Below are 25,365 nucleotides of genomic sequence, written 5' to 3' on the forward strand. Positions count from 1 at the left end.
TGAGTGGAAGAAAACAATTCCTGCCATTTTTTTCTTCTAGGAATGGGTAGTTGCAAGCCACCTTTATGAAGGCTTTGGATCTTATTATTATTACTACTAACTAAATAAGCCATGCTCTCACTGGATGCTTCCCTCTACCTCTTCCCCATTATTATCTAGGGGCCACAAGTGGAACAAAGTTGAGCTTGTAGCCAGTCTTCTTGATTTGATCTCCCCAGAGACAACCAGGCTTCTAGTTTCATGTCCAGGATCATCTCCAACAAATGGCTTGGGTTTCTCCATATAGCTGACCCACCAGCTCTGAGTTTTATACCCCAAAGCTTCCCAAGATAAAGAATAAGGAAGCTGTGGAGATATAATAAGCATCCATCAAAAATATTAGGAACATTTCTCTAGAATTATAGAGCTCAAACATTTGCAGAGGGTGTGTCAAGAGTGAGTCATAACAAATAGCAATAAGTAAGGCAATTAGTAGAAAAGAGGGCACCACCCACACAGAGTAGTTCCTGAGGAATTTTAATTTAAATTCCTGGATCAGCTTCATTCTGAAGAAATGAGGTACTTTTTAACTTTCAAACACCTGCTTGATCCCAATAGGGGGCAAATGATCCTAAGATAAATCAGCATCCCTTACTGCTTTCTTGGGTGCCCTCCCTCCTCATTGTCAATACATTGCATCGATTTTCTATCCAGAACAGATGCTTAATACGAGTTTTTGCTCTTAGATCATCTTTTTCCTCCTTAATACCATAAGAAAGAACACAATGGGGTGATTTCTGTGCAGAATTATAGCCTGATGGCTAAAAGAGACATATTTCTTACAAAATAGCAATTCTGCATGTACCCCGTAGACCAGAGGGTTAATGAAAGAGACAAAAGAGGCAATAAACTGGGTTAAGATGAAGATGGACTGGAGCTGTATCCATACGGTGGCAGTGTGTATTTTAGGAATATACTGGAAGGGTGAGGAAGAAGGGTGTATTTTAGGAATACAATGGAAGGGTGAGGAAGAAGCTTGGGGAGACAATTTCTCAACCCAGGGCTAAATGACTATCATTCTGAGTTCCCCACAACCATTCTACAGGCACCTCTTTGATCCCCATAATGTCATGGAACATAACAATTAATAGCCTAAGAAGGGATATTCCCTCCTGCCTATGCTAAACCTGGGGGGCAAGAGAGTGACTAAAGTGTTCCAGGCAACCCCAATATTTAGAGGAAGGCTAGATATTCTTTTCTTCAAGTGAAAAATGAAGGCACCAAAACAGACTATCTAACATTATTCCACTGGTTAAAAGTTAATAAACACTCTCTCTCTCTCTCTCTCTCTCTCTCTCTCTCTCTTAAAAATAGATTAAAGGAAAATGCAACAAAGTGTTTACAGCTCTTGTTCTCAAGTGGTAGAGCTATGGATTATTTTATCTTCCTTCTTTTTATCTACATTTTCTACAGTAAACTTGTATTACTTTTCAAAGAAATATATATATATATTTTAAAAGTCTCTCCCTTTTACTAGATATTCTTGCCCACTGATAAAGATTTTCATAAAAATACAACTTACACTGGCCAGAGGAGATCATGTGATTAGGAAGGTGCTTCAATGACAAGGGAAGACTAAAGAGTCTTTGTTTTCAGGGTTTTGGGGGGTTTTTGTACTTTTTCTTTTCAGTTCTTAGAAACATGAGAGTGACCTCCTGCCCAGAGAAGTGACCTTGGATTTAAATGTGAAATGCTAGCCCCACCATGTAAACGCCTAAAAAAAAAAGAAAAAAAAGGCATTTCACTCAAGAACAGGAGGTGAAGTGTTTCTCTTTTCTGTGTTGACATATGATGCATCCATCAGATTTCTTGCAAGAAAAGGGATGTTGCATCTCTCAGAGACCAGCACCGCCACCCCTAACTGCCTGCCACCTCCTCCATCTGCAAAAAGCATTTCTGGTCTCCTTCTCCCTTCTTCAAGGTTACAGCAGCCATAGTCCTCCACGGTGAGACCCAGAGTGCAATCAAGAGCAAGAAGGTGGTCATTTGGGGAGAATTCACTTTGCATTTTATTGCTTTCTTTTGTAATATCTACTAGGATGGCAGGTTCATGAGCCTCTCAATTTCCCAAGGTTCTGTGTTTTTACCTATTTGCTTGGCTGTCAGTAAGAGACAAAGCATACTCCTCTCTAAAAGGTGCCCAGTGGGGTTTTTGGTCTATTTTTTAATCTTCAATAAGATAGTAAGGCTTCTTAGCCCTCATGAAATGAAATGATGTCTGAGATTTACTCTAAACTATTCTACCAAAGATAAAAAGGCTGGGTGGGGAGTGTGGCAACTAATAGCCTCTCCCTGCAGGCTCCTGCAGGCCATTGGAAGTCCCTCACTTCTCTCCAAAATAGAGAAGCCAAAACATTCTCTCCCTTATTAAACCCCCTTCAAATAATCATTGTTTTCAAGTTGCTAATCTTCTCTTTTATAGATGGGACATGATCAAAACCCCATCAGGGTTTTGAGATGATTCTTTCACTCTGAGCACAGCCTACACAGAAGTGTCTAGCAGTACCCTGTAGAATGTGGATGTACTTTGGACCCATAGATTTCAGATTTGACATTTCAACCACATTTCTTAGACATCAGAAGAGGCATTTCAATGTAATTCTATGGTCACATATGTATACTGTTAATTTTGCCCACAAATGAAAGAGTATAGTTGCTTTTCATGAATAGTTCACCATTCCACCTGGCTGCCGTTGATAGGATACAATAGACTTCCCATATTCTTGAAAACTTTAACAGCTCCAATGATGACCTTGGATTGCGTAGGAAAGATAAGATAGAAATTTGAAACCAGAAAACACCTAAAAGCCTTCTAGAGAGATGCTCCCAGCTTAATAATGGAAATAAGATCTTATTGTATAAAAGAAACAAAAAGACATAGGCATTGAGAAAAATATCTGGATTTAGTTTCACAATGAATGACACAATTGATTTATTCCCAAAGAGAAAAGAAAAACTTGAACCAGTCGAGAGCATCTGGGTTGAAAGAAACATCTTTCTTTATCCCAGTATGGATTTTCAATCTCAAATGCACAAGCATTGTGTTTTACTAGAGCATTTTAAAGTGTGGTACTTCATTATATAATCAATCAATCCGTTTGGTCTCCCAAATAATATATATTGAAGTACTTTTAAAACTGCAAATGAAGAACAATGCAAGACATTGTGACTTGTAAGTTGGCATTTTAGATTTTATGGTGCTAAGTTATTTTATATGATCAATGTAAATATTCCCTCTGGGGGCCTCCATTTCCCCTTGTTGTCTCCTTGCTTACACTGACTGATATGTGGAAACAATGCTTAAAAAATAGATGTAAAGATTTATGTTCCTATACTTGCTACATTATCTAGTGTGGCAATGAGGAAGAAATGGATCAAATGAATGCTAAGAACTACTTTTACTTTGTCAACCTGACCTTTAAGACAGACTGACTGGATGTGAAGCCTCTAAAACATTGCTTTTAAGCAGGGTTTACTGACTTGACCAGGAGCTTGCATTAAACATCTACCACACAGCATTGATAAGTAGCAGGCATTGAGGAGAAATGGATGCTAAAGAATAGACTTCCAGGAAGGAAACTTACAGCACTAAGAAAGCAAAGAGTGAGGAGAAACAGTTTCTGAGGGCTAAGAGGAGCATTCCCAAAGAGCTGAAGTAAAGTTGAGATACCAAGACATCTCTCAGATCTGCTACCATTCCAACCCTAAATGTACTTCCTCCTTACCTCTCCAAGAATCATACTCAAAAAAGTTATAGAATGGTAAAGTCAAAGCCTATGTCTAATGGAGACATTCCGCCAGAAACACTCCTATGGCCTTTGATAGAATTATTTCCTTGGCTGAAAGCTCACAATATGACAAAGGGACCCATTCCACTCCTCTAATGTTCAATGGATGCAGGGGTACTTTATAACAGAAAACATTTATACCGATGTCCACTGTTATAATTATTAAGAAAGATTTTCATCACGAAGACTGTTTATCCTCCATCAGGATAAACACGAAGTTTACTTTTAGGCTAAAACTAAAATTAGGGTTGCAGTAACAGTGGCTAAGTAGTATTTTTCTAGCTCTGCCTCTCACCAGAGTTTTCACCTCCATTCAATTATTCAAAACAATATAAGCAGTATAATTCAAAACAACATTAGCTTGAAAATAGAACAGTCTAAGATATGAAACAGAGTTGGAGACTTCCAGCAAGTCCTTTGGCTGGGATTTGACACCAACCATAGCTCTCCTGCTGCTCCAGAGGCATCTATGCCATTTCTTGAAGTTCACTGAGGAATGTCCTGCACAGCCTCCTCTGCCCACATGCAGACTGGTTCCAGACTGAGGTCACACTCTTTATTCTCTTCCCTCTTCTAGGGGTGGTCCAGTACTCCCTTCAGGGAAGTGGGAATGGGGCTCTTCCCAATCTTGGGCAGTGTGTGATTATACTCGAGCTGTAATGCAAGAGTTGCTAGTCTTCTTAGAGTGTTAACAGACATTAGAAGACAGCACTCCTTTTCCTTGTGTTGCCTTCTTTCTCTCAGGTCCTATATGAGTCGCTGGAGAGAACATTCAAAGAATCTTCTGGGGCATTTGCAGGGGACTAAGATGGTGGATAGGAGGCAGAACTAGCTTGCAGCTCCTGCTTGGATGGACGGAGCAGCGTGTAGAGACTCATATTGTGAACTTTGGCTCCAAGAACTACACAGGAACATACCAGGAAAACCAAGAGAATCCACAGACCCCTTGAAGAAACTGGGTCACCATTACAGGCTCCCTGAAATGCCAAAAAATTGTGAGCCTGCTTGCTTTCTCAATGGGGAGGCTTGTAGTCTGGGGCAAGTTCTCAGCCCTGGTCATGGCTGCCAGGAAATAAACCCAGTTCTGTTGGTGGGGCATAGTGGGAGTGAGACCAGCCTGTAGGACTTTGGGCTGTGTGGGAGTGGGATGAGGCCTGTGACTGCCAGCTTTCCCCTACTTCCCTGGCAACCTGTGTGACTCAGTAGAGGCAGTCATAATCCCCCTGGGAATATAACTCCTTTGGACTGGGAATCACACCCCCATCTCCCACAGCAGTCACAGTAAGCACTTCCCAAGGAGAGGCTGCGGTCAGACACTACTACCCCTGCCTCCACCTGGTGGTCTTTCTCTACCTACCCTGGTAGCCAGAGACAAAAGTAATAATGTCTTGGGATCTCTATGACCCTGACCACTGCTGAGAAACCTGAATACTGAACCAGATGTCCCTAGGGCAAGTTTGCATCCTCCCTATAGGATCACAGCTGATGTGCTCTTGAAAGTGCCAACTCCTGGCTGGAGGCCAATCAACACAAAGCCAGTGCACTAAACAAAAACACAACCAAAGACCCTCACAGAGTCCACTTCACTGTCCTGCTACCTCCACAGGAGCAGGTGTTGGTATCCATGACTGCAAGACCTGAAAATGGATCACATCACAGGATTCTTTGCAGACACTCCCCAGTACCAGCCTGGGGGCCCAGTAACTCCACTGGTTGGCAAGACCCAGAAGAGCAAAATCAATCACTACAGTTTTGTTCTCAGGAAGCCCCATTAGGGGAAGAGGAGAATACCATATCAAGACTGCCCCGTGGTACAAAAGAATCTGAGCAGCAGCCCTCAAATCCCAGATCTTCCCTCTGACATAGTCTAGCCAAATGATAAGAAACCAGAAAAACAATTCTGGTAATATGACAAGACAAGATTCTTTGACACCCCCAAAATATCATATAAGCTCACCAGCAATGAATCCAAACCAAGACAAAATTTCTGATCTGCCAGAAAAAGAATTCCAGTCAATTATTAAGCTAATCAAGGAGGCACCAGAGAAAGGTCAAGCCCAACTTAAAAAAATCAAAAACATGATATAAGATATGAAAGAAAAATTCTTCAGTGAAACATATAGCATAAATAAAAAACAATCACAACTTCTGAAAATCAAGGACACACTTAGAAAAATGCAAAATACACTGGAAAGTCTCAACAATAGATCAAACAAGCACAGAAAGAACTTCACAGCTTGAAAACAAGGCTTTCAAATTAACCCAATCCAACAAAGACAAAGAAGAAAGAATGGAAAAAAGTGAACAAAGCCTCCAAGAAGCTTGGGACTTTTCCAAACCTAAGAATAATTGATGTTCCCTAGGAAAAAGAGAAATCTAAAAATTTGAAAAATGTTTTTAAGGGAATAATCAAGGAAAACTTACCTGGCCTTGCTAGAGTTCTAGACATCCAAATACAAGAAGCTCAAAGAACACCTGGGAAATTCAACGCAAAAAGATCATCATCTAGGTACATAGTCATCAGGTTTTCTAAAGTCAAGATGAAGGAAAACATCTTAAGAGCTGTGAGGCAAAAGCATCAAGTAACCTAAAAAGGAAAACCTATCGTATGAATGGCAGATTTCTCAGCAGAAACCCTACAAGCTAGAAGGGAATGGGGTCCTACTTTTAGCCTCCTTAAATACAATTGTCAGCCAGGAAATTTGTGCTTAGTGAAACTAAGCTTCGTAAATGAAGGAAAGATGCAGTCTTTTCCAGACAAAGGCTGAGGGAATTCGCTACTACCAAGCCAGCACTACAAGAACTGCTAAAAGGAGCTCTAAATCTTGAAACAAACTCTTGAAATACACCAAAATGAATCTCTTTAAAACATAAATCTCACAGGACATCAGTAACAATAACACAAAGAAAAAAAAAAGAGATATTCAGGCAAAAGATAGCACAATGAATAGAATAGTATCTTCTGTCTCAATACTAACATTGATGTAAATGGCCTAATTGCTCCACCTAAAAGATACAGAATGGCGGCATAGAGAAGAATTCACTAATCAAGTTTCTACTATCATCAGGAGACTCATCTAACAAATAAGGACTCACATAAACTTAAGGCAAATGGGTAGAAAAAAATCGTCCATGCAAATGGACAATAAAAGCGAGCAGGAATACCTGTTTTTATATCAGCTGTTTTTATATATTTAAACAAACATTAAAGCAACAGCACTTGAAAAAGACAAAGAAAGAAATTAAATAAAGATAAAAGAACTAGTCCAGAGGAAAACATCACAATTCTAAATATATATGCACCTAACACTGCAGTGCCCAAATTTATAAAACAATTACTACTAGACCTAAGAAATAAGATAGACAGCAACACAATAATAGTGGAGGACTTTAATACTCCACTGACAGCACTAGACAGGTCATCAAGACAGAAAATCAACAAAGAAACCATGGATTTAAACTACACCTTTGAACAAATGGACTTAACAGATATTTGCAGAACATTATACCCAACAAATGCAGAATATATATTCTATTCATCAGCACATGGAACATTCTCCAAGAGAGACCATATGATAGACACAAAACAAGTCTCAATAAATTTAAGAAAATCAAAATTATATCAAGTACTCTCTCAGACTACAGTGGAATAAAACTGAAAATCAACTCCTAAAGAAACCATCAAGACCATGCAAATACACGGAAATTAAATAATCTGCTCCTGAATGCCCATTGAGTCAACAATGAAATCAAGATTAAAGTTCAAAATATCTTTGAACTGAACGATAATAGTGACACAACCTGTCAAAATTTCTGGGATACAGCAAAAGTGGTGCTAAAAGCAAAGTTCATAGCACTAAATGCCTACATCGAAAAGTCTAAAAGAGCACAAATATACAATCTAAGGTCAAACCTCATGGAACTGGAGAAACAAGAACAATCCAAACCCAAACCCAGCTGAAGAAAAAAAATAACAAAGATCAGAGCAGAACTAAATGAAGTTGAAACAAATTGATAGACCATTAGCAAGATTAACCAAGAAAAGAAGAAAGAGGATCCAAATAAGCTCGATTAGAAATGAAACAGGAGATATTACAACTGATACTAGAGAAATACAAAAGATTATTCAAGGCTACTATGAACACCTCTATTTGCATAAATGAGAAAACCTAGGGGAGATGGATAAATTCCTGGAAATATACAACCCTCTTAGATTAAACCAGGAAGAAGTAGAATCTGTGAACAGACCAATAACAAACCACAAGATTGAAATGGTAATTTAAAAATTGCCAGCAAAAAAGTCCGAGACCAGAAAGATTCACAGCTGAATTCTATCAGACATTCAAAGAAGAATTGCTAACAATCTATTGACACTGTTCCAAAAGATAGAAAAAGAGGGAATCCTCCTTAAATCATTCTATGAAGCCAGTATCACCAAAACCCTAATACCAAAACCAGGGAAGGACATAACAAAAAAAAGAAGACTACAGACCATATCCCTGATGAGCATAGATGCTAAAATCCTCAACAAAATAATAATTAACCAAATCCAACAGCATATCAAAAAGATAATCCACCATGATCAATTGAGTTTCATACCAGGAATGTGGTGATGGTTCAACATACGTAAGTCAATGTGTGATTCACCACATAAATAGAATTAAACACAAAAATTATGTGATCATCTCAAAAGACACAGAAAAAGCATTTGACAAATCCAGCATCCTTTATGATTAAAACCTTCAGCAAAATTGGCATAGAAGGGACATACCTTAATTGACATAAAAGGGACATACCTTAAAAGCCGTCTATGACAGACCCACAGCCAACATTACACTGAATGGGGGAAAGCTGAAAGCATTCCCCCTGAGAACTGGACCAAGACAGGATACCCACTTTCACCACTTTTATTCAACATAGTCTTAGCCAGAGCAATCAGACAAGAGAAATAAATAAAGGGCATCCAAATCAGTAAAGATGAAGTCAAACTGTCGCTGTTTGCTGATGATATGATCGTATACCTAGAAAACCCCAAAGACTTATCCCAAAAGCTCCCAGAACCAGTAAGTAAATAAAGTTTCAGGATACAAAATTAATGTACACAATTAAGTAGCTCTGCTATACACCAACAGTGACCAAGCTTAGAATCAAATCAAGAACACAGCCCCTTTCACAATAGCTGCCAATAAAATAAAATAAAATACTTAGGAATATGCCTAACCAAGGATGTGAAAGACCTCTACAAGGAAAACTACAAAACACTGCTGAAAGAAATCATAGATGACACAGACATATGGAAACACATTCCATGCTCATGGATGGGTAGAATCAATATTGTGAAAATGATCACACTGCCAAAAGCAATCTACAAATTCAATGCAATTCTCATCAAAATACCACCATCATTCTTCATAGAATTAGAAAAAAAAAATCCTAAAATTCATGTGGAACCAAAAAAGAGTCTGCAGACCCAAAGCAAGCCTAGGCAAAGAGAACAAATCTGGAGGTGTCACATTACCAGACTTCAAACTATACTATAACGCCATAGTCTCCAAAACAGCATGGTACTGGTATAAAAATAGGCACATAGACCAATGGAACAGACTAGAGAACCCAGAAATAAAGCCAACTGCTTACAGCCAACCGATCTTTGACAAAGCAAACAAAAACATAAAGTGGAAAAATGATACGCTGTTCAACAAATGGTGCTGGATAATTGGCAAGCCAAATGTAGAAGAATGAAACTGGATCCTCATCTCTTACCTCATACAAAAATCAACTCAAGAGGGATCAAAGACTTAAATCTAAGACCTGAAACCATAAAGACTCTAGAAGATAACATCAGAAAAACCCTCATAGACATTCGCTTAGGCAAAGACTTCCCGACCAAGAACCCAAAAGCAAATGCAACAAAAACAGTGATAAATAGATGGGACTTAATTAAACTAAAATGCTTCTGCACAACAAAAGAAATAATGAGCAATGTTAACATACAACTCAGAGGGGGAGAAAATCTTCACAATTTATACATCTGACAAAGGACCAATATCCAGAATCCACAAAGAACTCAACCAAATCAGCAAGAAAAAAATTAAACAATCCCTTCAAAAATGGGATAAGACATGAATAGACAATTCTCAAAAGAAGATGTGCAAATGGCCAACAAGCATATGGAAAAATGCTCAACATCACTAATTATTAGGGAAATACAAATAAAAACGACAATGAATACTATCTCACTCCTGCAAAAATAGACATAATAAAAACATAATAGATGTTGGCGTGGATGTGGTAAAAAGGGAACACTTTTACACTGTGGTAGGAATGTAAACAGGTACAATCACTATGGAAAACAGTGCGGAGATTCCTTAAAGAACTAAAAGTAGATCTGCCATTTGGTCCAGTAATCCCACTACTAGGTATCTACCCAGAGGAAAGGAAGCCATTATACAAAAAAGATACTTGCACACACATGTTCACTGCAGCACAATTTGCAACTGCAAAAATATGGAACCAGCCCAAATGCCCATCAATCAATGAGTAGGTAAAGAAAATGTGATACATATACACACACACACACACACAAACACACACACACACACACATATATATATAATGGAATACTACTCAGCCATAAAAAGGAATGAAATAATTCATCCAATAATGAATTGGATGGCATTGGAGACGATTATTCTAAGTGAAGTAACTCAGGAGTGGAAAACCAAACAGCATCTATTCTCACTCATGTGTGGGAACTAAGCTATGAGGACGCAAAGGCATAAGAATGATACATTGGACTTTGGGGACTTGGGGGAAAGGGTGGGGATGGCGAGGGATAAAAGACTACACATTGGGTACAGTGTACACTGATCAGGTGATGGGTGCACCAAAATCTCAGAAATCACCACCAAATAACTTATTCATGTAACCACCCCAAAAACTTATTGAAAAAAAAATCCAAAAAATTAAAAATTTTTTAAAAAGAATCTTCTGTAGCAGCTCTCTCCATGATCCACTGAGCCATGGTCACTTAACTGACCTCTATTCCCCACATCTCATCCCTTAGAGGAGTTTCCACCCATAAGTGTCTCAGTCCTTCCTAAAAATATACACAAGTGGAGATGTGCCACTGAGCTGCAGGCTCTTAGAGTAAGACTACTACAGACCAGTGATACTCCATCCCGCTTCCTCCCTTGGTATTTTTCGTTCAGGGCACACTTTCAGACACTAGAATTTTGGCTGCACAATTGAAAGCATTAAAAGGCTCAAAATAGCAGTAAAGTTGGCAATAATTATAACACAATTGCTACACAATGTCTCATGGCGTATATAAAAGTATTCACAGTTACTGCAGTATTCATTTGCACTCTCTTCAGTATTATGATGCTGTCCGAGTAGAACCATTTCCTGCCCTAACAGTTGCTTTACAGACTCAAGATTCAGAGGTCTGGCATGTGTCAGCACATGTTATGTTTTTGGAATCCACATATATATCATAGGTCTTTTGATTTAATATTATTGCAATTATGAGATACAGCTGTAAGAGAAGAGTTTCAAATTAAGAAGAAAAAACTTTACAGATTGATCAAAATTAGGAATCCCTAAATACTAGAAGCAAAATGAAACAAAGTAACCTGTAATGAGAGGAACCACTCATTAACTAACTTTCACTACACATCCTTAGCAGACTACTACCTAAGATAACACAACTAAAGTAAACAACTCTTGAAACTCTTTTCAGTAACCAATTGTTGGTATTACATGGTTGCTATTCTGAGAATACTGCATGTGTATTGTGAAATAAAACAAATTATGTTGTTGTCACTTTAAACTCATTCTTTTTAGCATTGGAAAAGGAAATACAGGTGTAACACCATTATGGTTAAGTTAAAATTCTGTAGTTCTTAATGTGAATCAGAATAATCTACATAAATTCAAGACATATTTTGTCTTTAAGACACTACATATATTCCTCTGCTCTGAAAAATGAAGAAGGCCAAGAAACGACAGCCCACTCCTACTAAGCTCTTGTAGAACTCAAATTGAGCTTTCTAAATAACTATTTGCACCAAAAGGAACCAGGAGGCTTTGGATAAATGCACGATCCCAGTGTGAGGTAGGAGGTATACATGGGGGACCTGGGACATCTTGTCATACAGAAAGTAAGGAAGCCTTCAAAGTCCTCTGAGTCCATGCCACCAAGACTCAACAGCCAGCCTGAAGAGGCAATTATTGGCCATAAAATTTGAAATACATGTATCTTTAAAAACAAAAAGCTAGGAAAATATTTGGCAATATGCCTTAAGAAACATTTTTTAGGCCAGGCGCATTGGTTCAAGCCTGTAATCCCAGCACTTTGGGAGGCCGAGGCAGGTGGATCACCTGAGGCCAGGAGTTAGAGACCAGCTGGACAACAAGGCAGAACCCCATCTCCACAAAAATACAAAAATTGGCCAGCTGTGGTGATGTGCACCTGTAGTGCATGCTCTCTGCAGATGCACTCTGTAGACAGAGTGAAACTGTCTCAAAAAAAGAAAAGAAAAGAAACTTTTTTTAAAGCAACCAAAAAGTTTATATGCTTTGAGGCAATCATTCCAGAAATTCAAGGAAAGTGTAGCAGATTTATGCCAAAATGGCTGCAGCTGTGATCATTCCTCCCTGTCTACAGGCTTCTTCACAAGATGACTTTGCCCCTTCTCCCATCAGAAAGTGGAGTCTACTTCCCCTGTCCTTTGAATCTGGCTTTGGCCATGGTACTTCCCTTGGCCAACCAGACTTGAGAAAAGTGATATGAGCAGAGACTTAAAAAAGTACTTGTGCATTCAAAAGAATAAGAGCCATTTATGACAAACCCACAGCCAATATCATACTGACTGGGCAAAAGCTGTAAGCATGCCCTTGAAAACCAGCACAAGACAAGGATGCTCTCTCTCACCACTCCTATTCAACATAGTAATGGAAGTTCTGGCCAGGGCAATCAGGCAAGAGAAAGAAACAAAGCGTATTCAAATAGGAAAAGAGGAAGTCAAACTGTCTCTGTGTGTAGATGACATGATCCTATATCTAGAAAACCCTGTCGTATCAAACCAAAAGCTTTTTAAGCTGATAAGCAACTTCAGCAAAGTCTCAGCATACAAAATCGATGTGCAAAAATTGCAAGCATTCCTATACACCAACAACAGACAAGCAGAAAGTCAAATCATGAATGAACTCCCATTCACAATTGCTACAAAGAGAATAAAATATTCAGGAATATAGCTAACAAGGTAAGTGAAGGACCTCTTCGAGGATAACTACAAACCACTGCTCAAGGAAATCAGAGCAGACACAAACAACTGGGAAAACATTCCATGCTCATGGATGGGAAGAATCAACATCGTGAAAATGGCCATACTGCCCAAAGTAATTTATAAATTCAGTGGTATTTCCATTAAACTATCATTGACATTCTTCACAGAATTAGAAAAACTATTTTAACATTCATAGGGTACCAAAAAAAAGAGCCCGTGTAGCCAAAACAATTCTAAGCAAAAAGAACGAAGCTGGGGGCATCATACTACCTAACTTCAAACTATACAAGGCTACAGTAACCAAAACATCACGGTGCTGGTACAAAAACAGACACATAGACCAATGGAACGGAATAGAGAACACAAAAATAACACTACATACACATCTACAACCATCAGATCTTTAACAAACCTGACAAATCAAGCAATGGGGAATGGACTCCCTATTCAGTAAATGGTGCTGGGAGAACTGGGTAGCCATATTCAGAAAATCGAAACTGGACCCCTTCCTTACACTTTATACAAAAATTAACTCAAGATGGATTAAAAACTTAAACATAAAACCCAAAACTATAAAAACCCTAGAAGAAAATCTAGGCAATACTATTCAGGATACAGGCACGGGCAAAGATTTCAGGATGAAAACATCAAGTCAATTGCAACAGAAGCAAAAATTGACAAATGGGATCTAATTAAACTAAAGAATTCCTGCACAGCAAAAGAAACTATCATCAGAGTGAACAAACAATCTACAGAATGTGAGAAAATTTTTGCAATATATTCATCGGACAAAGGTCTAATATTCAGAATCTACATCGAACTTAAACAAATTTACAGGAAAAAAACAACCCCTGAAAAAGTGTGCAAATGACATAAACAGACACATCCCAAAAGAAAACACGAAAAAATAGTTCAATATCACCGATCATTAGAGAAATGCAAATCAAAACCCCAATGACATATGATTGCACACCAGTCAGAATGGTGATTATTAAAAAGTCAAGAAAAAACAGATGCTAGTGAAGCTGTGGAGAAATAGGAACGCTTTCACACTCTTGGTGGGAATGCAAATTAGTTCGACCAGCATAGAAGACAGTGTAGCAATTCCTCAAAGACCTAGAACCAGAAATACCATTTGACCCAGCAATACCATTACTGGGTATATAACCAAGGGAATATAAATATTTTATTACAAAGATTCATGAACACATATGTTCAATGTGGCACTATTCACAATAGCAAAGACATGGAATCAACCCAAATGCCCATAAATGATAGAATGGATAAAGAATATGTGGTACATATACACCATGGAATATTATGTAGCCATAAAAAGGAAGGAGATCATGTCCTTTGCAGGGACATGGATGGAGCTGGAAATCATTATCCTCAGGAAACTAATGCAGGAACAGAAAACCAAACACTGAATGTTCTCATTTATTGTAAGTGGGAGCTGAACAACGAGAACAGATGGACACAGAGAGGGGAACAACACATACTGGGGCCTGTCAAGGGGGTGGGAGATGAGGAGGGAGAGCATAAGGAAAAACAGTTAATGCATGTGGGGGTTAATACCTAGGTGATGGGTTGGTGGGTGTAGCAAGCCACCATGGCACACATTTAGCTATGTAGCAAACCTGCACATCCTGCACATGGACCCCAGAACTTAAAATAAAACTTAAAAAGTTGTTTCAAAAAGAAAATCGTTTGCTAAGTGAAAGGAGCCAGTCATCAAAAATCACATACTATATGAATGGAAGTTCATATGAAAGTCCAGAATAAGGAAATCTATAGAGACAGAAAGTAGATTGATGGTTGCTTAGTAATGGAATACAGGAACATGGGGACACAGAGAGGATAAGAAGTAAAAACTATGGAGCTTCTTCTTGAAGCGATTAAAATGTTCTAAAATAGACTGCAGTGATGGTTACACATATCTGTGAACATCCTGAAAGCCATTGGGTGAAAGCTTTGGGTGAATGGTGGCTATGTGAGCATAAGGAAAAATATCTAATGTGTGCTGGGCTTAACACCTAGGTGATAGGTTGATAGGTACAGCAAACCACCATGGCACCTGTTTACCTACATAACAAACCTGCACACATTGTATAGGTACCTCAGAACTTGCAATAAAAAAAATGACTTGTGCAATGGGTCTTTCCCTCTCCTGCTATTGGGGATTCTTCTGCCACCAGGAATATGCCTGGGCTAGACTTCTTGAGGATAAGAGACCAGGAGGAGGGAGTCCCAGGCATCTTAGATTTTCCCTGTTCTAGGCATGGGAGTTAGGCCATCCCAGGTCATCCGGCCTTAGCAGAACCAGCACAGACCAGAAAAACAGATTCTTTGCCAACCTACAGAATCATGAAAAAGAGATGACCCATCTCCTCCAGCAAAGCACAATTGTTATTTTAAGCCATTATGTTTTAGGATAATTTCTTAATAAAAGCTGAATTATGAAAATGATCATAAAAATGGACAACGTATATGTGCAAAGATGTTCATTTTAGTATCATTTACGTTAAAAAGCTATAAACAACCTAAATGCCCAACAAGGAATGGTTAATTAGATTAACAACTATAGATTTGAAGATCATAAAGTCATGAAAAATCATGTTTTCAAAATATTTTGATGCTATTAGAAAATCTTCACAATGGAAAATTAAATTTAAAAAGCAAATAACAGAAATATATGTAAAGTAAGATTTTCAATTATACAATTATGTGTATGGGTTATGTCACAAATGGAGACTGACCTGAAGACTTACTTGAAAAACCACTGTTTTAAAATTTGCACACAGTGTCTCACGCTTTCTCTGGGAAGACCTTCCACAGTTTCTCTGGTGGCCTCTTTAAGTTATGCAGTGTAAAGCAAGAGCACATATGTAAACGCATTGAAGCAATCTACATGTAGAAGGTTCTGACTGGGATGTTCTGTTTAATAAATGTAAAACAGCTGCATTTTAAAACTATACCTCCAAAGATGGCTTTCTTTAGAGAATGTTTCTTCTATTATCCTGGATTTAAATGGCCATGTACCTTCAAATCATTGCTTGTCCTTAAAGAGATGTGATGTTGCTCTGCGAGTTTTTTGCAAAAAGTGTAGCTCCTGGATAGAAAAGCCTAATCTTCCCAAGTGACATTGGAGGAGATCTGTAGAATAAGGTCTGTGTTGGGTTTGATACAGTAACTTAGACTTTGGGAAATGTTCTCTAAGACTAGGATAGCTAAATCATCCATCCTCACGGCCAGGTAGACTAGTCCCCTGCGGACTCCCTGCGTTGCGGTCTTCCATTCTCTAAAGGGAGCGGAAGTTCCTGCTGTCAATCATTCTGGAAAAGGAGTTAACACTGAGACAGTAAATGAAAACCGAAGAGGGCAACTCTTGGGCTTTACTGGGGTGGGGAAATGTCTATTTCTTCAGATGGTTGGGCTTAAAGTTGAACTTTAAGAACGGGCACTTCTAGAAGCAACTGTAAGTTTCTTTCTGTGTTACATTTCTCTTCTGTCTTGCCTAAATTTCAGTAAATTATTCTAGACACACCACAGCCTGGTCTCAGCTGTGCATTGGGAAATTTAATAAGGGCTGTCCCAAGAATTGGAGTGGAAGGCCGAAGGATAAGCAGCGTCCTGTTCCCCAAGCTGCAGCGGTGATGTCAAGAGTATTCACCAGGGGGAGGACTAGGGGAAGAATCATCAAACTGGAAAGGGCACATGGGTGGCAGCAGATGCAGCCACATGGTATGCCCTGCAGGCAGGAGCCTGTTCTGAGCATTCTGGCAACTACATTTTTGGGGACTGAAGTTAGCATAATTGGACATTAAAAATGAAAGTTAAAGAAGAGAAAAACAGGTGATCTTACTCTTTTGCCTTGGGCAAATTAGAAAAGAGAAAGCCCCAAGGCTGCCTGGATTAATAATTTAGGTGCAAATCTGTTAATATTAATGCAGGGGGAATAAAAGACTAGAAGAAAATGCACCAACATCTTAAGTAACTTGGGTCAATTCTTAATGTCAGAGGGCTTTATTTACTTTTTTATATTTCCACATTTTTGGAAAGTTACTACAGGGATCATCAGAACAAGTGTTACTCTGTAAAGGCCTGTCAGCCGGCCGTCTCTCAGCATCGTGCACAGGCGTGTGAAGGGCCTCTCCTGGAGCTGCCGTCTTATGCTCCTGCATCAGAAATGGCCCATCTCCTCCAGGAAAGCACATTTTGTATTCACCAAGATGTCATGTCTGTTTCTCATTTCTTTAATGTCTTCAAATATTCTCTTCCACATTGCCACTCTTAGGTTCTATCGGGAAAACTTACATCTTAATAGAGGTCTAAGTTAAAGACCTGCAACTGTGAAGAGGCCAAAAGTGAGAAAGAAACTTGGTGCTGTTTTGACTTTTCCAGAAACAAAGAAATCATTTCGCCCATTTAGGTCCATTGTATATAATAGATAAAATAATAAATAAATAAATAAATAAACAAACAAACAAACAAGCCTTAAGCTTATATAATGCCAGCTTGCATCTGGACACACTGGCAGCTTGGCTGGCCCAGAGCACCTGGCCTTTTTCTTTGGGGCACTCCTCAGAAGGAAATGACTGAGTCCCCAAATCCTCCTAGAAACAACTGTGTGCATCCTCTATTTTCTCTGTTACATACGCAGAATGTGCAAACTAGTGAACTTGGGGAAGATGGCACAAGAAGAGGATGGATGTGTTCAGACAGGGAAAGTAACGTTCCTGAAGACAAGCTTTGCCTGCTTCGCAGCCTGACCGAGGAGAAATGTATCCAGCTCACAGTACAGATACCTCCACAACTGCTTCCCGAGCACATGGCAGCCTTTGTCAATCAACCACGATGCTCTCTCACCAAACCCAGAACGACCCCTTGGCCTTTCTAAACCCATTACTGCAGGCAGCAGTGCCAGCCGACTGGGGTGGGCATGAGAGAGGAAGGTCTGTGATTTCCAGCCTAGGGCAGATGTGCTCCCTCAACTGCAGGGTACCTGGAAAAGAAGGTGTCTCAGAAGAGTCAAGAATGCCAGCAGGAAATGTTTGGCTTTGTGAGGTCATGCAGCAACCTGAAGTCAGGCTCACACTGAAAAATGAATGTGAGACAGCACACAGATAGGGAGGTATGAAGGTAGCCTTCATGAAGCAGTTAATAAATGCCAAACAGTTTGCATCTAATAAGCCCAGTGCATCTACATCCCAATGCTGAGAGATGGACAGTATCGGCTTCATTTTATAGATGAATAAACTGAAGCTCAGAAATTTTATGTCATTGTTCAAGGGGCACAGGGCTGAGTGGGATTTGATCCCAAGTTAGCTGTATTAGAAAACTCATGTACTTTCAATGATACTAAATAGCAGGCATCTAAAAGATAAATATAGCATGATTGATGGGGCTAATGGATAGATGCATCTTACCCCAAATCACATAATCTCTGAACAACTACACTAGGTCTAAGATAAGAGATCATTGTGCAGTTCGGCACTCAGAAGTGGGTTACCTCATCCTGAGCAAAGAATTGAGTTTAATCCTTCAAATAGAAACTCTTATCTAGACGTGGTTAGATTGAGATTGTTACCAGCCACTTCAGTCTTGCCTTAATCACTGTGCAGCTCCTCTCCAGCTATTATCTGTTAAGCCTCTCTCTTACTCACTGAATATTTCATATGTGAAGTAATGGAATGCAGAGCTGTGGGCTGTGTACTATCCTTTTGGTTTCCATTTAAATTTACAGCTTGCCAGTATGAAAAGAGTCCCGGAGCGCTAACTAAGGTAGTGATTATACTGTCCATCAGTTAGTTTGTGTTTCAGCCCAATATTCACAGCCCCTTCCCACTCCCTCGTAACAAAGTGTTGTTTAACTCAACACATACACACACAGGCATTCTCCCAGGCATTTTTTACTGAGTTCCAGAATACATGTCACCCAGATGTGCCTGCCACAATATGTTAGTTGTATTGGAAAAATGACCAGAAACATACTCTACACTAGCAAACTGCCAGAGTTGAGACCAATCTTTCAATACAGAACTACTTCTTCACCATCCCACCTTAAAAGTAATTATGTTGTTGCTACGTTGCATTCCACTTGACACTTAAAATTTGCAAGCTAAGTTATCTTTAATAGTTTTCCAAATAACAACACTTTTACAGAATCCTCATTTCTAAATATAGAAACATTTTGTTTGCTTTGAAGATGACTATGGATGATAAGGAGTAAGAAGTTGACGATGGAGCTGACATAGGATTGTCAGGTACAATATAGGACACCCATTAAATTTAGAGAATTTTAGATAATGATTTTTTCTGTGTGGATGTCCCACGTAATATTGGCACATACATTTAAAAATTATTCATTGTTCACCTGAAATTTGAACTTGCTGGATGTCTTGTATTTTTCTTTTCTTTTTTTCTTTCTTTTTTCAGACGGAGTCTCACTCTGTCGCCCAGGTTGGAGTATAGTGGTGCAATCTTGGCTCACTGTAACCTCCCCCTCCTGGATTCAACTGATTCTCCTGCCTCAGCCTCCCAAGTAGCTGGGACTACGGGCACCTGTCACCACGCATGACTAATTTTTGTGCTTTTAGTAGAGACGGGGTTTCACCATGCTAGCCAGGCTGGTCTCGAAATCCTGACCTTAGGTGACCCGCCTGCCTTTGCCTCCCCAAGTGCTGGGATTACAGGTGTGAGCCACCATGCCTGGCTGCGTTTTTATTTTCTAAGTCTGGCAACTGTGTGCAGACAGAGGAAAAGGAAGGAGGAATCTACAGGTTATAAATACTTGAAAGTTGATATAATCACGCAGTCTATTAGAACAAATAAGCTCCCTACCTTTATTTTAGTTTTTGTATTGTCATCATTTTCAAGTAGAATAAGACCAGATATTTGGAGGAAGTGAATGAATATATTTTAAAGGCCATGGAGGTTGCTGAATATCTTCTGGAAAGACTCTTTCATGAGATTCTAGGAATCCGCAGTCTTACAGCCATCAGTCTGCCAGAAGATCTAACATAGAAATAGAACTCCTTGGTAATATAAAAGTTAAGAAAAATATTCTTCCAAATTGAAAATGAAGGTTCATACTGCCTATGCAGCTCTAGCAAGTTTTCCAAGTTGATCTTCTTTTTTTTCATAAAATCTGGTAGGATACTATAAGTCCTAACTAAATGTGTTCTCGTAACTTCTAAAGACAAGCAACTTATTTAAATAATAAACACGTTTATTGAAGGCTACCAAATATATAGTCTTGTGTTCACAATCAAAGTAATAAGATGAAAAAAATAGTTTGTATGTAAAAACTTATGACAGAGAAATACAAAAATAGCTACTATAGAAATCCCCAAGTGCCTGCATTTTCTAAAAATCATGAATGAAGTACTAAGTGAGCTGCCAGCTAGAGGAAAGAATGAGCCAAACCTTTACCAGGTTCAAATCTAAGCCCAACCTTGAAGAGTATGATTTTAATATACAGGCAGTGAACAGAATTATGGACACAATATTTTAATTAATAATTAGATAACTGACATTAATGAATAATTATGAGCTTATGAACAGTAATGTGGTGACTGAAGCATAAGGTACAAAGCACAGAGCTTGATAGCTGAGGAGACTGAAGAGTAACTTACAGCCACATGATGGAGAGATTTTAATGCTAAGATTATGCACTGTGGTAATAAAAAACTATCAAAGATTTTCCAGGACAAGAATAGTCATAAGGTCTGTTGGTTTTTATAAAGATAACCATAGAAAATTACGCAGAAGCCAGCCTACAGAGTTTAGAGGTCAGGACACTAGCTTAGGAGTATATTGAGTGTCCAAGGGGCATGTTTATATCAAAGAGGAAGACACAGGAAAGACAGCCAGCAAAGAACACTGACAATGACTGATCATTCAAGAACACTAAGGAAAACCTGGAGGAAGAGAAGGTGATGAAAGAGAAAATTCTGCCAAGAAATGAGAGCTTTCAAGCAGGCAACTCTCAAGAAGAGGCAGCTGGATTTAGCAATAAAGCATCCCCGGCAGAATGTTCAGAGAGCAATTTTAGACCAGTGATAAGCGCAAGGGCTTGGTTAACTTGGTTAAAGAGTGAACAGAAGCATTTCTGCTTCCAACATTATAACTGATAAAACACAACAAACATCCTTTTTAAATGCCTATCTCACTAGCAAAGAAGGGGAAAACCCTAGTAGCCAAAAGAACCAACCAACAAAACAAACAAATTAATAAGGAAGCAGACGACTAGGGAGGAAAGCAAATGCTAAGTCAGTAACTTCTAATGGAATTTTTCCATTCCAAGGACCTAGAACCAGTTCAGGAACAAGACACAAAGCCTCCACAAGGTACAGAATGGAACTTAGATGCCCATAAAAACCCAGGGCTTTTGAAAGACTAGATAGTCCAACAAATAGTAGGTTAGAAAAAAAATCTCATCTGCAAAGGAAGGCAGTATGAAGATTTACCTGTATCAATTTCACCTCTGGTTAGGAAAACAAAGCTTCTCCACCCCCCAGCATGAATAGCCAGAGAAGATCTACAGCAAATATTTTACGGGATTTTTTTAAATATTTAAAGTATACTTAATAAATAAGTATATTTAGGCCGGGCGTAGTGGCTCACGCCTGTAATCCCAGCACTTTGGGGAGGCCAAGGCGGGCGGATCACGAGGTCAGGAGATTGAGACCATCGTGGCTAACACGGTGAAACCCTGTCTCTACTAAAAATACAAAAAATTAGCCGGGTGTGGTGGCGGCACCTGTAGTCCCAGCTACTCCAGAGGCTGAGGCAGGAGAATGGCGTGAACCCGGAAGGCAGAGCTTGCAGTGAGCCGAGATCACGCCCCTGCACTCCAGCCTGGGCGACAGAGCGAGACTCCGTCTCAGGAAGAAAAAAAAAAAAAGTATGCCTAAGGAAACAGGCCACCAAGAAAATGAGTTTGTAGAAATATAAATCACAAGAGTAGACCTTCCAGAACTTCATATGTTGGTATTTTCCAAAAAAAAAGAAAAAAAAAGAAAAAAAAAACCCAAGAAGATATAAAGTCGTAATCTTGAAAAAGAAACAAATTGGACTAATGGAAATTAAAATGTAATCATTGAAATATAATGAAAATAGAGTTACCGAAATTAAAATTTTAGTGGCTGTTTTAAAAAGCAAATTGGACAGACTATGAAAGAGAGAATTAATACTTTTTAAAAGTTCATAAAATGTAGCAGATAGAACCAATGAGATGAAAATATTGTTAAAAGTTTTAACAGAACAGGAAAATAAAATAAAATTTAACATACATGCAATGGCAGTTCTAGAAGGCACAATATTTTAAAATATATTGACCAAAAAATGTCCTTGATGAAAACCATAAATTTTTAGATTCAGGAAATAGAAAAATGTCCGCTCCCTGAATTTTTCTCATCCTCACCTAAACATATCATAGCAACATTACAGGTCACCAAGGACAAATGTATAACCTTAAAATCAGCCAAAAGGAAAGCACCTTCAAAAATATATAGGTTAGAATGATACTTGCAAAGAAATTAAGATTCAAATGATAGCAGATCTCTCAAAAGCCACGAGAAAATAAACATAACTTACAATTTCACACCTGGCTGAATCCTCACTCAAGAATGAAGTCAACGACGTATATTTTCTTACAAAAATTTTAGAGTTTATTATGAATAGATTTTCACTAAAAGAATAACTATAGAAAGTTTGAAATAAATGGTAAACAAAGAAATTTTTCAATATACAGGTAGATCTAATCAAGCATTTGCAGGACAAAACAATATGACAGTGCTAAACTAGGGAAATACCAAAACGAGATACAACTAAGATATTGTGCAACAATAAAGAGATTATAAGATATTTTTCACCAGGGAAGAGATAGTCATTAAATTAAGCATGCATACAAAATTGTAAATGTAGTTAGTAAGATAATAGAGTCTTGTTTTTAAAAAAGGGGGAAAGGGAATTAAAACAAAACACATAGTAATCAAGAATACATAAACTCTTAGAAACTAGGTTTAACACTTATAGATGCCACTACATCCAAATGTTAAACTTCTCTCAATCAAAAGACTATTAAAAAGTTTTCTTGACTGGGCGTGGCGGCTCACACCTGTAATCCCAGCACTTTGGCAGGCAGATCATGAAGTCAAGAGTTCAAGACCAGCTTGGCCAACATGGTGAGGCCCCATCTCTACTAAAAATACAAAAATTAGTAGGGCGTGGTGGCCGGCACCTACAGTCCCTGCTACTCAGGAGGCTGAGGCAGGAGAATTGCTTGAACCCAGGAGGCAGAAGTTGGATTGAGTTGAGATCTCACCACTGCACTCCAGCATGAGTAACATAGTGAGACTCCATCTCAAAAAAAAAAAACAAACAAAAAAAAACATAGTTTTATTTTAAAGTATAACAAACAAGCACAGCAGTAACAATGTGGGAGAAGTACTTGCAATATGTAATTGTTTCAAGAATGTAAGAGGTCTGCAAATTAGAACGAAAAAGATAATTCAACGGAAAAAATGAGATTAAAAGGAAGGAAGAAGCAATTCATAAAATAGGAAACATAAATGACCAACAGATATAAGACATAGCATGATCAATCTCAATCATAATGAAAACACTCTCTAAGGTACCATCTTATACCATCTACTAGGTTGGCAAAAATTAATAAATTCAGGGAATATTAATTGTTGGAGAGGATGTAGAGCAATGGGAAATCTCATGTACGACTGGTGGGAGTATAAACTGATTCAGTAATTTGAGGAACAAATGGCAACCCCAAAAAATTTGACAAGGCTTAATATCTACAATCCAGCAACTCTATTTCTGGGTATATGCCCTTAAAAACTCTTGCTCACGTAGACAAGAAGACGTGATTATATAGCAACATTATCTGAAGCAAGAAAAAAGTAACTTATAATCAGTACAGATCTCTAAATTGCCTAGTATGACACTATCTGGGTTAGGGGCGTTATCCCAGCAGAAGAGGCTGTACTTTTTATGGATTTCCAAACGTCCAGGTTTTAGGCAGCTTATGATTTTATTAACTGCAAACAGCTCAAACTCTTACCTTCAGATTGTTTGATACCAAAGCAATCTGGCTGTCCCCAAATTCTGCCAGGCTCTTCTGTTTGGTTCATAAAAAGAGAGAGAAACAGGATGGGAACATCTTCCTGGTGAAACCCTTTTGTAGGAGACCAGCCCATCAGTGCATCTCAAAGCACTTGAACTCAAATGTACCTCTGGAAAGGCTGTGTGACCATCCAGGAACATACACTTTCTTAGCAACAAGTGACTGCTTGCACTGAACAATAATGCTAATATCTGCCTTGAACCCCTTAACAAGAAAGTTGTAAACAAACTAAATGTCCATCAATAGGAGAGTGTATAAACTGTGGAATGTCATACAATATGACACAATCATCACGGATGAATGTCACCAACACAATTATGAATGAAAATACCAAGATACCAAGTTACAGAAGAATACTTACTATATAATACACTTGTATAAGGTTTAAAAATGTAGAAAACAATGTGACATAATGATTAGCCATGCATACATATTTAGTCCCACTATAAATAATGTAAGGACATGATAATGATCAAATCCAAATTTAAGGTAGTGTTTGCATCACTGGATATTTGAAGTGGGATGCAACTGGGGATGATACACAGGAACATCAATTTTACTGGTAATGTTTTATGTATTAAACTGAGTGGTGGTACTTGGGCCTTTACTATATTATTCTTTACACTTTTTGTCCTAGTACGTGTTTTAAATGAATAGATATGAAGAAGCAGAGTCAGCACAAATCAATCTTGTTAAACAGGCAATTCACATGAGTAGGGAAGGTTTCTCTTAGGTTAGAGAGGTATAGGACCCTTTGGAGGCTACCCAAGTGGAAATCAAAGGAAGGGAGAGAATCTCTAGAGCGATCTGAAGTCATTCTAGAGGACTGGATGCCTAAATAAAATCACATCTGGCCTAGGGAGGTGAACTACAAGAGTCTCCTTTTAAATAACAAAGCAAACTTCTGTACAACAAAAAAATAAGTATTCACTTTGCTCATTTTTCAATATACTAAACAATCCCTATACACAATATCACTTCACTTGCAAATAAACCACTTTCTAGACTACCCAGGCAAAAATGGCAAAATTTAGAGTAGAATCATATTGATATTGAATATTGATATTCATTCAGCAGATCTTTTGATAAATATTTGCCCTGTGAATGA

The 25,365-nt window shown here is 38.5% G+C and overlaps 1 protein-coding gene across 3 annotated transcripts in view; it reads right to left on the bottom strand.

Moving 5' to 3' along the window:
- NCKAP5 (NCK associated protein 5) overlaps positions 1-25,365 on the bottom strand; it is a 983,546-nt gene that overhangs the window by 925,861 nt on the left and 32,320 nt on the right. The window lies entirely within an intron of this gene.

This window comes from Chlorocebus sabaeus, chromosome 10, assembly GCF_047675955.1.
Source record: "Chlorocebus sabaeus isolate Y175 chromosome 10, mChlSab1.0.hap1, whole genome shotgun sequence".
NCBI lineage: Eukaryota > Metazoa > Chordata > Mammalia > Primates > Cercopithecidae > Chlorocebus > Chlorocebus sabaeus.